The following is a 16,074-nucleotide window of genomic DNA, read 5'->3' as shown; positions in this document are numbered from 1 at the left end:
TATAAAGTGTTCTTTTAATCTGTTGTCAAAGCTCAGTGATCTGAAATCAAAATACAGGTAAGTTTCGATTATCTAACGTCCTAACCAACATCGATCGTTGAACTTAAATTTGATGTTGGGAATACCAAAATAGTTCAAAAGATGAAGTACTGATAGCTGCATAAAATGGCGTTATTAATCAATTTGACCCAAAAGCATAGATCTGTGTAATTTTCTAAGATTTCGGTTATTTGATTTTGTATGTTTTGAAGGAATTTTTTGATTGATTTGGTGTCATCGGCAAAGATGTAGGTATGTTTAGGACTACACTGAAAAAAAATGATACACGGTAAAAAAAATTTTGGTGATTTTTAATATCACTTTTTGTTACTAAAACTTGAACTGCAAAAAACACTATTTTATATTCATTTATGATATGTTTTAGGGGACACCAAATCGATTTAAAAATTCCTTCAAAAGAAACAGATTTTTTAATTTTCATATATAAGGTAAAGTACACACACATATTAGCAGCTGCCCAATTTGTATGCAAAATTATATAGACAAACTAATAATACAAAATGGCTTCTTTGGGCATACCGAAGGCACCATAAAAGTTTACAGCCGGATTAAAAAATACAAAAAAATCGATTGACTGAAATCTCAGAGAATCGCTCATTTAAAAAAACACGTGTTATGTGCCGTGCAACGTTGCCAGATTATTTTATGGGAAATCTGTATATTCTTAAAAATAAATCTGTATTTTATCTGTATCATGTCAAATTCGAAGCCATAGAAGATTTTTTAGACTTTTCACAACAGATTTAGGCTTTTTAATCATATTAAAGCATAATTCAATTGCTAAATTATTTAAATTTTCAAATTAAATCATTTTTTTAAAAATCTGTATATACAGATTTTTGTAATTTTTGGGATAAAACAAATCTGTATAATACAGATTTATCTGTATATCTGGCATGGCTGGTGCCGTGTATTTTTTGTCAAAGGCATCATAGTAGCAATGGAATTTCCCCTCTCTGGCAGTGGTTAAAAAAAAGGAAAATTATCGAGTTTCCCTCTCCGGTGGGCCCGTCAGTGAGATTGTTTGTTAAGAAATCATCTTCGATCTTTTTAAATTTACCAATTTTTTCAATTTAATACCACATTATCATAATTTTCAGAAAAAATAACCTGCAAAAGATCAATTTGGCCACGTTTTGTGTCTGTTTCCTATTGTGGACTGAAATTTCAGCACTTGGAAAAGAGTTAAACAATGTCCGGTGGCGCAGTGGTTAGCGTGGTAGCCTCTCACCCCAGTGTGGCCTGGGTTCAATCCCAGACGGACCCGGTGGCATTTTTCGAGTCGAGATTTGCCTGATCACGCCTTCTATTGGATGGGGAAGTTAAACTTCGGTCCATTAGCGTAAAAAGAGGTTTTGAGTGACTCACCACACATAACCTTCGGACGCATAGAAATGAGCAGAAACTTGCAACAGAGATCACAAAAGACCCGGGGGTCGTTAAAGTGGATTGCTTTGCTTTTGCTTTTTCAAACAATGTTGAAAATATTAGTTGATGTGCATTAGCTTGATCCATTTGTAAAAAGATTCGTGAATCGATCTGAACTGCCCCTGTTCGCTAAAATGTCCCATATACATTTTCTTTACTTTTGAGTTAATGATGCAGTTTAGTTCAAAATCGTAGGCTCTTTCAGAAAGAAAAAAAAAACAAAACATCAAGTACTTTATTCTAGAAATCAAGAGGAAACCCAGTATTTTCGCGAATACTTAACACTTACAAACTTGCCTTCCGTTTTTCTCAGCTTGCTGTTTTTGCTTATGGAAAATTTATGCGAACATGGGCAGTTAAGCAGTGTTGCTGTATTGTACGCTCTGCCTTATTTCATTTAATATTTTATTATTTTTCAGCTAATTATGAAAGTAATTTACTATATAAAATTTCCAACATAAAATTATATTCATCTATTTATCTATATATTATTACACTAAACACAACATTCACAACAATAATGCAAAAATACACCGGAGCGTTTGGTACGGTATGTCCACGCATCCCTCCTCCCCTGTAGATTCTGCGAAATGTGATCCGTTCACAGAATTCTCTCTGCGGTAAACACAACGCAGTAGGGCTGGCCGCTTTAATTTTTGTATTGAGCAATTCTCTACCAAAACCGGAAATGGATTTTATTTGTATTTTTTGATTTGGCTCAAACTTTGTGGGGGCCTTCCCTATGACCAAATAAGCTATTTTGCGTCATTGGTTCACCCATACAAGTCTCCATACAATTTTGACTGCTGTCCATACAAAATGGTACGTAAATATTCGAATATCTGCAACTTTTGAATGAATTTTCTGATCAATTCGGTGTCTTCGGCAAAGTTGTAGGTATTGTTGAGGACTATTGAGAAAAAAATAGTTACACGGAAAAAAAATTTGCCGATCTTGAATTTTTTTAAATCAAGACTAACATTTTAAATGGGCGTAATATTCAATGTTTGGCCCTTTTAAAATGTTTGTCTTGATTTAAAGATTTTCAACTTTTTCGAAAAGATCGGAAAATTTCACGAATGTTTCATGTTTTAACATTGAAAATCGGACCATTAGTTGCTGAGATATCGACATTAGAAAATGGTGGGCTGTTTGGGTGAGACTTAGAAAACTTCAATTTTCGTGTTTCTTTTTGTTTAAGCCGCTGTATCTCAGCAACCAGAGGTCCAATCTTCAATGTCTCTTAGACAATTTTATAGCAAATTTTCTGAACATTTAAAAAAAATATTTTTAGAAATGGTCACTCATGGTCATTATTTTTAAAAATCGAAAAACTGCAAATATTTCGCTAAAATCAAACTTTCGGTGGCTATATCTTGAAAACAGAGCCTTTTATCAAAAAATTTGAGAAGTACTTTTTGATTGAAAATTCAATTTTACATAAAAAAAATTACGTCAAATTTGCTTTTGCATGAAATTTCGATTTTTTCCAAAAATCACATTTTTTTTCAAAAAATCATAACTCGGCGGCAGATTTTTTGACCATGTTTCTCTATGGCTCAAAAGTTGCGGGTTTTTGTCCCCTAAAACATATAAAAAAATCGAATATCGAAAAATACGTATTTTGGGAAATTGAGTTTTTGTGAAAAAAATGTTAATTACAAAATCGGCAAATTTGTTATTCCGTGTACCTATTTTTTTCTCAATAGTCTTCAATAATACCTACAACTTTGCCGAAGACACCAAATTGATCAGAAAATTCATTCAAAAGTTACAGATATTCAATATTTACGTACCGTTTTGCATGGACAGCTGCCAAAATTGTATGGAGACTTGTATGGGTGAACCAGTGACACAAAATAGCTTCTTTGGTCATAGGGAAGGCCCCCACAAAGTTTGAGTCAAATAAAAAAATACAAAAAATAAAAATGGTCGAAATCGGCCGTTTTCGTAAAGAGTTGCTTTATTACATTTTCGGGTGTTCTCGGATGTACTACAATTATTAATATTGACAAGAAAAGTGCTTGAGGCGTAATCTAATCACAAGACTTTTCACCATGCTTTCATCGGACTGGCTGCGTTTGTGTTGGATTAGATTAGATTAGCTTAGAACATGGGCAGTTAAGCAGTGTTGAAAATTGGACGACTATGATTAGACCAACCAACTAACCAAAACCTGAACTATGACGGTCAATGCTGAAAGCACAAATTTAGCCGATGTTCAATATTTTAACAAAATACATGAAGGAAATCTAATAATTTAAAAAAGCGAAACATATAATAACAGTATTACCCTCTATTTACCAACAAAAGAATAGGAACCTGCTATGAAAGAAGATTTTTACAAAAAGCATTCCCATCAGAACAAAACATGATATGCACTCGAGCGACAATCATGTGCAATTGTGGTTGACCTTTATTTTTTTTTGTAAACGTTTCTGCGCAAACTAATCAAGTAATGTAGCTGGACCGCGTGGGAATCTAATGAGATCTCTCTCTGTTGGCATAGTCGCATCATCCCGCGCTTGGGAGTCGTGATTACTACACTCCGGTTGGACTTGCAGCTGATGTGGGGTAGAAAAAGATGACTTGACTCGGACACTGCACAGAGTCAGAGTGTAGAACACTGCAATGTTCCCACATATTTATGTTGTTTGGTTGCCGGTAATTGGATCCGAGAATAAAGATCTATTTCAAGGACGAAAAATCGCTCTCCATCTTCACTTCACTTTGCATGCCGTCAGTAAACCCGCATGATGCACGGCTGCACGCAGTATTTATTACTGTCCACCCCGTTGGCTAGTCTCGGACCGGGTTCGTTCGAGGGCTCAGGCAGGCCATAGGCCAGGCCAACCCAAGCTTCATCCCGAGTTCCTGTAGAGGTGCATATATGATGATGCAAACGAGCTATCATCATCTCAGTTATTATCATAAATATAGCAACGCGAAACGTTCGTGATGATGAATGTGCTCATTCTTGCTCTTTTCATGGCTTCTTTGCAGCCCGAATCTACGCCGCGGAACCGGACGCGTCGTGGCCAGGACGTGCCGTGAAAATGTTCTCATCACGCACCCCCGTTTTTTCAGCTCTTGTCTGGGGTTGAGTTGGTTGTTGGAACAAAATCTAGCGAAGAATATTACCTTCGTAAAGTTTATAATTGTATAGATACAATTTTTGTATGGTTGATTTTTGTTTTACATTTGTTACTTTTCCATGTACAAACTGTTGCAGAATCAAATAAATGAACAGCCGGTTGGTGTACGTGAAAAAAGTCTTATCTAAAATTGCATCAAAAAATCTTAAATTCATCATAACCCGAGAGATGTATGCCATAGGCAAAGCCATCGTAATTGAGCTATCCGTCGCATGTCGATTTTTGGCTTTATAACGCCATATTGTGCAGCGTTCAATGCATTACCTTTCCCTTCACCCACTACACACCTGAAAGTTTTCTAAAAATTGGTCAAAGCCAGCCGAGGATGCTTACACGCAAAGCCGACATTAGTCTTTTAAGACTTAAAATTAGGCTTTATCGAACCTAACCGTGTTAAGTCTTTTTAAGCCTAATGATGGGTTAGTCTTTAAAAGACTAGTTTCGTTTTAGTACGAAAAAGTCTAAATTTTAGGCTTTATGTTATCGTCAAAAAGCCTAAATTTTAGTCTTTTTCGAGAATGCGAGGGGATCAGAGCGGACATAATCCAAGATGGCGGAACATGATTAAGACTTATTTTTAGGCCTAAAAAGACTTATTTAAAGGTATAAAAGACTAATTTTTAGGCTTTTGCAGGAAATGGGAGGGGTCGAAGCGGACATAATCCAAGATGGCGGAACTTGATTAAGACTTATTTTTAGGCCTAAAAAGACTTATTTAAAGGTATAAAAGACTAATTTTTAGGCTTTTGCAGGAAATGGGAGGGGTCAAAGCGGACATAATCTAAGATGGCGGAACTTGATTAAGACTTATTTTTAGGCCTAAAAAGACTTATTTATAGGTTTAAAAGACTAATTTTTAGGCTTTTGCAGGAAATGGAAGGGGTCAAAGCGGACAAAATCCAAGATGGCGGAACTTGATTAAGACTTATTTTTAGGCTTAAAAAGACTTATTTATAGGTTTAAAAGACTAATTTTTAGACTTTTGCAGGAAATGGGAGCGGTCAAAGCGGACAAAATCCAAGATGGCGGAACTTGATGAAGACTTATTTTTAGGCTTAAAAAGACTTATTTACAGGTTTAAAAGACTAATTTTTAGGCTTTTGCAGGAAATGGGAGCGGTCAAAGCGGACAAAATCCAAGATGGCGGAACTTGACTTATTTTTAGGCTTAAAAAGACTTATTTATAGGTTTAAAAGACTAATTTTTAGGCTTTTGCAGGAAATGGGAGCGGTCAAAGCGGACAAAATCCAAGATGGCGGAACTTGATTAAGACTTATTTTTAGGCCTAAAAAGACTTATTTAAAGGTTTAAAAGACTAATTTTTAGGCTTTTGCAGGAAATGGGAGCGGTCAAAGCGGACAAAATCCAAGATGGCGGAACTTGACTTATTTTTAGGCTTAAAAAGACTTATTTAAAGGTATAAAAGACTAATTTTTAGGCTTTTGCAGGAAATGGGAGGGGTCAAAGCGGATATAATCCAAGATGACGAAATACTTATTTTATGCCTGAAAAGCCTAGGGGATCAAAATAGCAGGAATAAACAGTAGAAAATAAAATATTGTTATATATCATATAAATATATATAAAAATGTTTTTATTCGGTAATTTGGTAGTTTCGGAATACGACAGTTGCACGGATGCGTTGAGCTTTAACCTGAAAATAAAAAAATCAATATTTTGAAGATGGGTTGCGAGAGTTTGATAGTTATTTAAAAATTGGGTGATTTCATTTAAGAGTTTATCTCAGAACTGGATTTGCGTAGTTAGGCAAGTTCAATTTTTAAGAAATTTTAAGAATATAAGAATTTAAGAATTTAAGAATTTAAGAATTTAAGAATTTAAGAATTTAAGAATTTAAGAATTTAAGAATTTAAGAATTTAAGAATTTAAGAATTTAAGAATTTAAGAATTTAAGAATTTAAGAATTTAAGAATTTAAGAATTTAAGAATTTAAGAATTTAAGAATTTAAGAATTTAAGAATTTAAGAATTTAAGAATTTAAGAATTTAAGAATTTAAGAATTTAAGAATTTAAGAATTTAAGAATTTAAGAATTTAAGAATTTAAGAATTTAAGAATTTAAGAATTTAAGAATTTAAGAATTTAAGAATTTAAGAATTTAAGAATTTAAGAATTTAAGAATTTAAGAATTTAAGAATTTAAGAATTTAAGAATTTTAGAATTTTAGAATTTTAGAATTTTAGAATTTAAGAATTTTAGAATTTTGGATCTTAAAATTTTAGAATTTTCGAATTTTTAAATTTTTAATTTTTTAAATTTTTAAATTTTTAAATTTTTAAATTTTTAATTTTTTAAATTTTTAAATTTTTAAATTTTTAAATTTTTAAATTTTTAAATTTTTAAATTTTTAAATTTTTAAATTTTTAAATTTTTAAATTTTTAAATTTTAAAATTTTTAAATTTTTAAATTTTTAAATTTTTAAATTTTTAAATTTTTAAATTTTTAAATTTTTAAATTTTTAAATTTTTAAATTTTTAAATTTTTAAATTTTTAAATTTTTAAATTTTTAAATTTTTAAATTTTTAAAGTTTTAAATTTTTAAATTTTTTAATTTGTAAATTTTTAAATTTTTAAATTTTTAAATTTTTTAAATTTTTAAATTTTTAAGTTTTTAAATTTGTAAATTTTTAAATTTTTAAATTTTTAAATTTTTAAATTTTTAAATTTTTAAATTTTTAAATTTTTAAATTTTTAAATTTTTAAATTTTTAAATTTTTAAATTTTTAAATTTTTAAATTTTTAAATTTTTAAATTTTTAAATTTTTAAATTTTTAAATTTTTAAATTTTTAAATTTTTAAATTTTTAAATTTTTAAATTTTTAAATTTTTAAATTTTTAAATTTTTAAATTTTTAAATTTTTAAATTTTTAAATTTTTAAATTTTTAAATTTTTAAATTTTTAAATTTTTAAATTTTTAAATTTTTAAATTTTTAAATTTTTAAATTTTTAAATTTTTAAATTTTTAAATTTTTAAATTTTTAAATTTTTAAATTTTTAAATTTTTAAATTTTTAAATTTTTTAAATTTTTAAAATTTTAAATTTTTAAATTTTTAGATTTTTGAATTTTTGAATTTTTAAATTTATGAATTTTTGAATTTTGGATTTTTGGATTTTTGGATTTTTGAATCTTTGAATCTTTAAATTTTTGAATTTTTGAATTTTTGAATTTTGGAATGTTTTTATTTTTGAATTTTTGAATTTTGGAATTTTTGAATTTTTTTTTCACACACACACACACACACACACACACACACACACACACACACACACACACATTCGGGGTAGCACACTGGCAAATTCTCAAAATTGCGGGGACACACACACACACACACACACACACACACACACACACCACTACCACCACAACAACCACAACTACCACCGAACCCAATCACCGCTATCATCGTTCCGGTCATCGTCCCCTTCCGCTTCTGCGTCTTCTTCCACTTCCACTATGGATTTTAATCCCCGGCGGATGGATTTTGAGCTTTTTTGTTACAACCCGCGTTCAAAATGCACCTCCTCCAGCGTTCATAAACACGACGTAACAACTTCCGGCGGATACAAATACCTCTTCTCTTTCGTACTCCTTTTCCGCTGCTGCCGTTGTCTACCGTCTAGAAGCCGCCGGGAGTTGAATATTCCGTCCTCTTCCTGATCACTTGAGCGGAACATTCAGCACCCGCAGGTTCATCCTCCTCCTCCACTGGAGGAACGTACGCAATCTCCCGCGGAAACACCTATCGGCCAGCTCGCTCACACCGACCGGTTCCTTCCTGCAAAAAAGGCACCACAACTTACCTACCAGCTGGCCAAATTCCTCCCGAAGTATAACCCGGAACAAGACACAAACAAAAGACTCGACTTGAGATTTGAAATACAAATCTGGTTTGACATGTCACAACGTGAGCCAAAACTTTATAGTACAGAAAAGCCTAAAATTTAGTCTTTTTCTTAGTTTTGCTCCAAGTTCTAAAAAAAGACTAAAAATTAGGCCCAAAAAAAGACTAAATTTTAGGCTTAATTCTGACATCCCGACTAAACTTCAAAAAAGACTAAAAATAAGTCTTTTAAGACTAATGTCGATTTTCCGTGTACACACTCAGAATCAATTTTCGACTTCGGCAGAAATATCTGCCGACCGTGCTCGGCAAGGCAATATTCTACCGAAATCTCGGTAGAAAATTCGTGGTCCCAATATTCTCGGTTAAATTTAACCGATAGTTCGGCAGATCTAAGCAAAATGCCGAAGTTCGTCAGTTAAATTTAACGAAAATCTCGGCATGTCCAAAACCTACCGAGTTCGGCAATTAAACTGTCGAATTCGCTATAAAGTGCCGAGCTGTTCGGTTAAATGTTGAGGTAGCCATATTTGTTTTCGATATGAGAAGTGCTCGCTTATAAGCTAAGTTCTGGTTCTTTGGTTAAATCTGGATTGCTCCTTGAATTTCGACAGGATTTCTACTTGAAAGCTAGGTAAACATTTTTAATAAAATCGGTTAGTGAAAGGAAAATTCTAAAGGGTCTTTCATTTGCGGCGTTTACCAAGGAAATGCATGACGATGGCGCTTGGGAGGAATATAGGATTAATTTTGGTTCTGATTGTTTCAGATTATATCAGATTGTGTCAGATTATACTTAAAACGACCAATAAATATGAAAACACGCATGCATAATATTTTAAAATATGTTGAATAATGTTTTTCAGCTTTTAATTAATTGCGAGAATCTCGATTTGATTTTATTATGAAAAATGCCGAGATTTTCGGTTAAATTCGTTTCTAGGAATGCCGAGATTTTCGGCATAAACAAACTGACTGTCAAAATTACTTTTGCCGAGACTTCGGCAGATGAATTTTCTGCCGAACTCTCTGCCGAGCGCTCAGTTGTTCTGTTTTCGGCAGAATTCTGCCGAACTTCGGCATAAAAAACTGAGTGTGTACTTGTTTTTTTTAGCTGTAAATCGTAATTTTAAAGTGCGAAAGTCCATTGGAAAATTCAACTGGAAATGTTAATACAGTAGTTGTTCGGTAACTGGGCTGAGAACGTAGCCCAGTCATCGAATGCTGTTCGCTAACTGGGCTGAACGAAAAATAACGAGGGGACTACCGATGCATAATATTTATTTGATGAAATATAAAAATAAAAGATACTCAAATTTGTTTATAATGATTACTTTTCATATTTCTTTAATTGTGACTTGAAATTACATAAAAGTTTGAAAAAAGTTTTTTTATTTATTGACCATGATTTTGCATCCATTAACCCCTCGGTGATTTCGGTTTGTTTTGGTTTTTTGACGTTTGTCTGCTTTTTAACTGGGCTACGGCCCAGTTATCGAGCGCCCAGTTAAAAAGCAGCCCAGTTAAACAACGCCCAGTTACCGAACAACTACTGTAAACAACAACTGGTTGCCTTGTTTTTCGTGTATCATTCGGAAAGCAATTATGTAGAAAATCGCAAAGTGTTAGGAATCGATCTCTTAAAAAACATAGATACAGGAGATTTATTGCAATCTTTAAAAAAGCAAATCAGGATCGCAAACTAAATTTTAAATCACAGTTTCAGTGTCTTTTAATGTAAAAAAATGAACAACTCTGACGATACTCTAAGCTTCAGCACTGGTGCGTGTAGTTTAATGAGTCCATCGTATTCACATTTCTCAGCCCATCTTAGTGCTCAATATAATTATACACGGTGCGCCGTTGGCGACAAACTATCCACCTGTCTATCCACAGATATAAACACAATCTTGTTCTCCGCTCATCCGTTGTTCTTTTCCCCCGGTTCCACCAGCATGGCGCTTAATATTCCGGCGCTGCTGGCAGACTGCGACTATGATTATAATTACGCGCATAAAATTTAATTAAAATTAATGAATTTTATAAATAATAGAGTTTATGGCGAGTCAATTTCGCCAGATGAAGCTTTAATGCTGCGAGGATCATCTTCGGCAGCTGGCGCACGGTAATCAGTTTTACTCGATCACGCATCATCGCCTCTCGGAAACCCGCCGAGGAAATTATAATGCAAACTGACCGACCGACAATGCAATCGATTCGCCGCTGGACAACTGACGGCTAATGAAGGGTGCCTCCTGATGCGCCATGTCCCTGGACTCTGTGACAAGGGTCAACGTCGTCGTCGTCTTGGATGGACATTTGCTACCACAACAAGATCGGCGCGGCAGGCCGGAAGGTGGCCCCTGGCGACAGGTTAAGCTTCGATCCATCATGGTCATCTGCTGAACTGGAAGAGTCTTCGGGAGGAGAATGAAGAAGATAGCCCGCGCGCGCGTGTCTCGGTTGATGGATAATTATTCACAATTATCACTTATCAGCGAGTCGATTCTTGTGGACATCCTTCGTCGCCTTTGCTGGCAGAACAGACAAAACTGTCCCACAGGTGAAGAAGGTGATGGTGTGTTTGAGGAAATCAGTGATTTGAAGGTTAATAAAGATACATCTAAAATAAAACTTCACACAAATTTGAGAATGAGAATCCAAAGGGAAAACAAGTAACAAGTTGAAATTTCCTAAAAAGTGTCCACGTGGTTAATGGATGGTCCCTTTACAGTATTCTGTCCATAATTAAATTTAGAATATTATGCCAAATCGAATATTCCATTCAAATGTAATACACTTTTTCTATAAAATTAAAGCTTCAGAAGATGCGTTGGAACATTTTCTATCACCTGGAACTAAAATCTCGGTATTCATTCAGAATTTTGCACACATGGATCTAGTCAATCATTGAAATCCGGGAGCAGCATCAGGGGTACCCCGATTTGGAACACTCACCACATGTATCTTGAGTTTTACTTGAAAAGGCCCTATTTCTATAGGGAGTCCCATAGCTTCAAGGACTCTACAGTATGTAAAAAAAGTATTTACACCCCTTGGGCACTATGCACATATTGTGATGAAACATCTAAACAATTTAATGTTGACAGAAACCTAGTACTACGTTTTGTTCAGAAACTCATGCCGAACATTTTGCTACAAAAAGCTCATGAGAAGATGATTTCTATAAAAAGTTTTATAACAAATACTATTACGAAAATAAAAAAGGTGCAAAAAAAGTTTGTACACCTTTCGAAAAATTAACATAAATAATGTTATTTGTTGACAAATCACCATAAATCTAGTCTCCCAACTCCAAATAGGCATCCTTGACTGATTAAAAAAATAATTTGGATTGAATATAAAGTTTACTAACTACTTAGTATAAAAGTTTATATAACTCTGGAAATTCTATATAAAACTTATCTAAACTTAATTTGTGTGGGATGTGGGATAAGCGTTGTGGAGCCTTCCGGTGGTGGGGCGTCCTCCAAATGCTAATGCTAATGCTAATGCTAATGTACCGAAATTAACATTCAATATGATCCAAAAGTCTCAGAGTTCATGTGAAGTTTGTATGGAATTTTGAGCAATTTACTATGGAATATCGTATTCATATCTTACACGGAGAAAAAATAGTTCCTAAAATCGTGAACAAACGTTCATGAAATTCGGAACCACGAACGCTTGTTCATGATTTTGAGAACTCATTTTTCTCCGTGTATAAGGGAAAATGAATGCATTCACAAGATTCCTATAGGTAATAATCTGGGGAACAATTTTGTAAGACAGCCAGGAATCATAGGACGATTTTTGACGCATGTTTTTCTTTATCATGATTTTGGTTTCTTGATGATATAATACAGTAAAGACAAGTAAACCGTTGTTCTCGAAAAAAATAATAATTGGGTAATCGAATCACGCCTTGCTTTGGGTCGTTGAGCTCAAATATGACCCCAAATTTGATATGGTCGCAGAACTCCTATTTGATGTTAAATGATTCCAAAGTTCCAAACAGAACTTTGGATATCAATCTTCGGATAATGGATGTTTCGAATGATAAATGATGATAATTCGAAAAATCGAGTCTGGACTGTAAATGATATTTGCTACATAAAGAGGTATGTCTTACCTAAAAATGGTCAACAACTTGAACAGTTGAAATAACCTGGCATAAAACTCGATCCACTGCACTTGTATGGGCAAAGCTTACAGCTAACATTCTTCAGATATTTTTTGATCCTCTCTTGAAATAAAAACCACGAAGCAAAGACTATTCATACACAGCAAAAAATTCGATGGTAAAATCGCATGCAAAAGCATGCACATCACCTTCGTCAAAATAAACACTTAATATTACATACTGCATGTACATTTTTTGCAGACACAAAAAAAAGTTGCAACCGACGGGATTCAAACCCAGCACCAATAGTAAGGACTGGCGCCTTAGCCCACTCGTCCATCAGACCGATGAAAAGCTGTAAGGATAAACGCATATATGAGCTTGATATTTCGGTCAAGTAGGTTTCCCATACTGATGGGCTACATATTTCAGGGTGTAAAATCACATAAAATTGCATAAAATAATGCAATATTTATTTTACACCCAGGTCTTTTACACGCAGCTGGATTACTACTTTTTTAGCTGTGTATCGACTAGAACTGCTCAAACGAATGACGTGTTGGAAGGGTCTTTGAGCAAACAAGTCTTAATCTCCTGTAGTGGAGATGCAGGAGGGTGAGGTCGGCAAGTACCGGCAGATCATGACAAATTTAATTTGATGTTATCGTGATAAAAAAGCAAAGAACAAAAAAAACGTGAAGTACAACCGAGGGAAGGTGCCTTTGGATTACCAGTTGATGGATCTTACGTCGGCGGCCGGCCGGCCGGAAAGAGCCAACAACAAGCCGCTACAACAACTTAACGAGTGACGGAACGGCACTTACCTGAGTCGGTTGCATCCAGCGACGCGCGGTTGCGATTCCTGAAGCGTGTTTGAGCTTTGCTTTCGGGATGCAATTTGTCTCTGGTGGGTGGCGATTTGGACGAGACGGGCTGGTCACTGTACACTGTACACGCGGAAGGTGTGTGTGTGGTGGGTTGGTTTTTTTTTTCAGTGCATTGATTTTTTTTGTGAAGATGGTGCGACGTTGGTGGTTGAGTGCATGAAAAAAAAAAACAAAATTGAGGAGTTTTATTAGTAAGTGCTTTGCGTGTGTTTTGTGTGTAAGGCATAGGATAATTTCAAAACTATTAAATTAAAATATAAGAACGTTTCTTAAATCCTATGTAGAGGATATTCAAATGCATCTTCCAAAACTTGAATTCCACTAAAATATTGTTTAGTTTTGGCTTTCGATGCGGATACCAAATGGCGAATATCCCATTTCCCATTGAAAATGCCTTGGCAAAGACTTGGTGACGAACACATAAACGCGTTTTTCTCGGAATACTTGATATGTCAGTCTTCAATTATGGGCAGTTAAGAGCTTATAATAGTAGTTTATGCAACAAGTTGCAAAAAGAGGATTTTTTCAGCACGAGACGTACATTTATCCAACGAGGTTCACGGAGTTGGATAAATACGAAAAGTGCTGAAAAAATCAAGTTTTGAAACGAGTTCCATACAACATTTTTTGCAATTCCGAAAAACACCCATTGAGTGAAATTTGAAGTCAAATTTTCATGTATTTTGTCAATAAATCGTTTTAATCAAAAAATGTTGAAAAGTGTTACTTTTCGAAACAAGTGCTGAAAAGTTCAACTTTTCAGCACCCATTTCAGTGCTGAAAAGTAGAACTTTTCAGCATTTATTGTGTTGCTATTCAATTCTGTTATTTTTGGTACAGAAAAGTAGGCTATTTCGTTGTTCAAGAATGACAGGAAAAGTAAGTAGTTTCACGATGGAATTGCAAAAATATTGTTAAGGTTATCAGGTCCGATTTTTTTCGGGTCCTTGAAAAGGTCTTTCGATTACCCATCCAACGATAGGTTGTACTCATAACTTTTGATTAGGTTGTCAAATCCTCAACTTTTTCGGCCTATCAAAATGGTCATTTAAGTACCTTTCTCAAAAGTATGCACAGAAACATGTACATATTCGCCAATTTTTCATCAATGCGCCGACATTGTTTTTTTTTTGAAAATTTCACCTGGTTTATCGGTTTCATATTTTGCTTAAAGTTCTATTTGAATGTGCTCCAACAATCCGAAGTTCTTCAAAAATGAAAAAAAAAAAAACGGAAAACATGAAACCACCCATTTACTAAATTTAATAGAGGGCACTAACGCAATGGGAGTTTTCCTCTATATTCTAAACTTCCACAAATAAAAATCGCTTTAACGTAGTGTTGATTGAAAAATTGCTGCGAGTTTTTCTTCCAAGCCTGTATTATTAAACAATTATTAAAAAAACCTTTATCGACAAATCGTCAAATTAATTTCTCTCAACATTGTTGCACCACAGTCTGAAATTACGCGGCATTGCAACAGGCCGATTCAAGAATCATTTTTCAACGGACCTATCGAATGGTTTTCTCCCCCGTGGCCGCGGCGACGGAAGTGCTCAAAGGTGCTCCGGGGGATTATTCGTCCCGAGCTATTGCGAGAGTCCGGGGTACGAGGAAGAAGATTACCACAGCCAAAGTGAATCCTGCTGAAGATTGCATTTCTCAATTTGCTGCTGCCTTACAAAGACACAGCACAGCAGCGGTGCAAAGGAAATTTGCTGAACACGCAAACCCGGCCAGGCCACATTCAGCTTCAACCTCCAACGGGGAGGGCCCAGGATTGAACATGAAAAATACCATCACTAAATTATAGACTTCATCTCCAATTGTGGCGTGAAACATTGTATGCTAATAACTGGCTAAATAAACCAACAACAATAATCGCCATCACACACACACACACACAAGGTAGAGTTCTTGGCCGTACGGAAATTTGTTCATCGCGACCAAGTCTCTGACCGGTTTGCCGAAGTTAAAGGTTCGCAACATTGTCTCGTGCCCGGGTCATTCTGGCTGGCTGGTGCCATCCATTCTGATGGCCCCCTTGGATTCCGGATCAAGTCCTCGGGCGCGCATGCCAAAGAGGAAAAGAAGAAAATCAAGACCAATAGCAGTCCCCGTGAATCTGTGTGTGTGTGTGTATGTGTTGTATCAGATAACGCTCATTAATCAATTGTATGATAATTGTGCTGTCTCTGTGTGTGAGCGCGTGCGCGCCCGGCAAAAGACGTGTGATCAAGTTGCTTTGTTATGCTGCGCTACTTCGGCAGTTTGTTGTTGGGTTCGTGTCCCATTCGATCGCACTATCAGTGCAAGTCCGGAAAATAGGGATGGTCATGTTGATCTGCTCCAAAAAACGAAATGCGACAGTAATAACACACAAATGAAACGTTATAGCATAACATTTTACGAAATTATGTTTAAAGTTTACCAACATTAAAAAAATAATCTGGAAATTCCTGGGGAAAAAGCTCGCGATTTCGACCAGTTTTTAGCCTCTCTATTCCAGGGAAATTTGGCCAAGACTTCAGAGAATCCAACCTTCCATCGGATGGG

This window comes from Culex pipiens, chromosome 2 (genome assembly GCF_016801865.2).
Source record: "Culex pipiens pallens isolate TS chromosome 2, TS_CPP_V2, whole genome shotgun sequence".
Lineage (NCBI taxonomy): Eukaryota > Metazoa > Arthropoda > Insecta > Diptera > Culicidae > Culex > Culex pipiens.
This window is presented reverse-complemented; position numbering follows the sequence as displayed.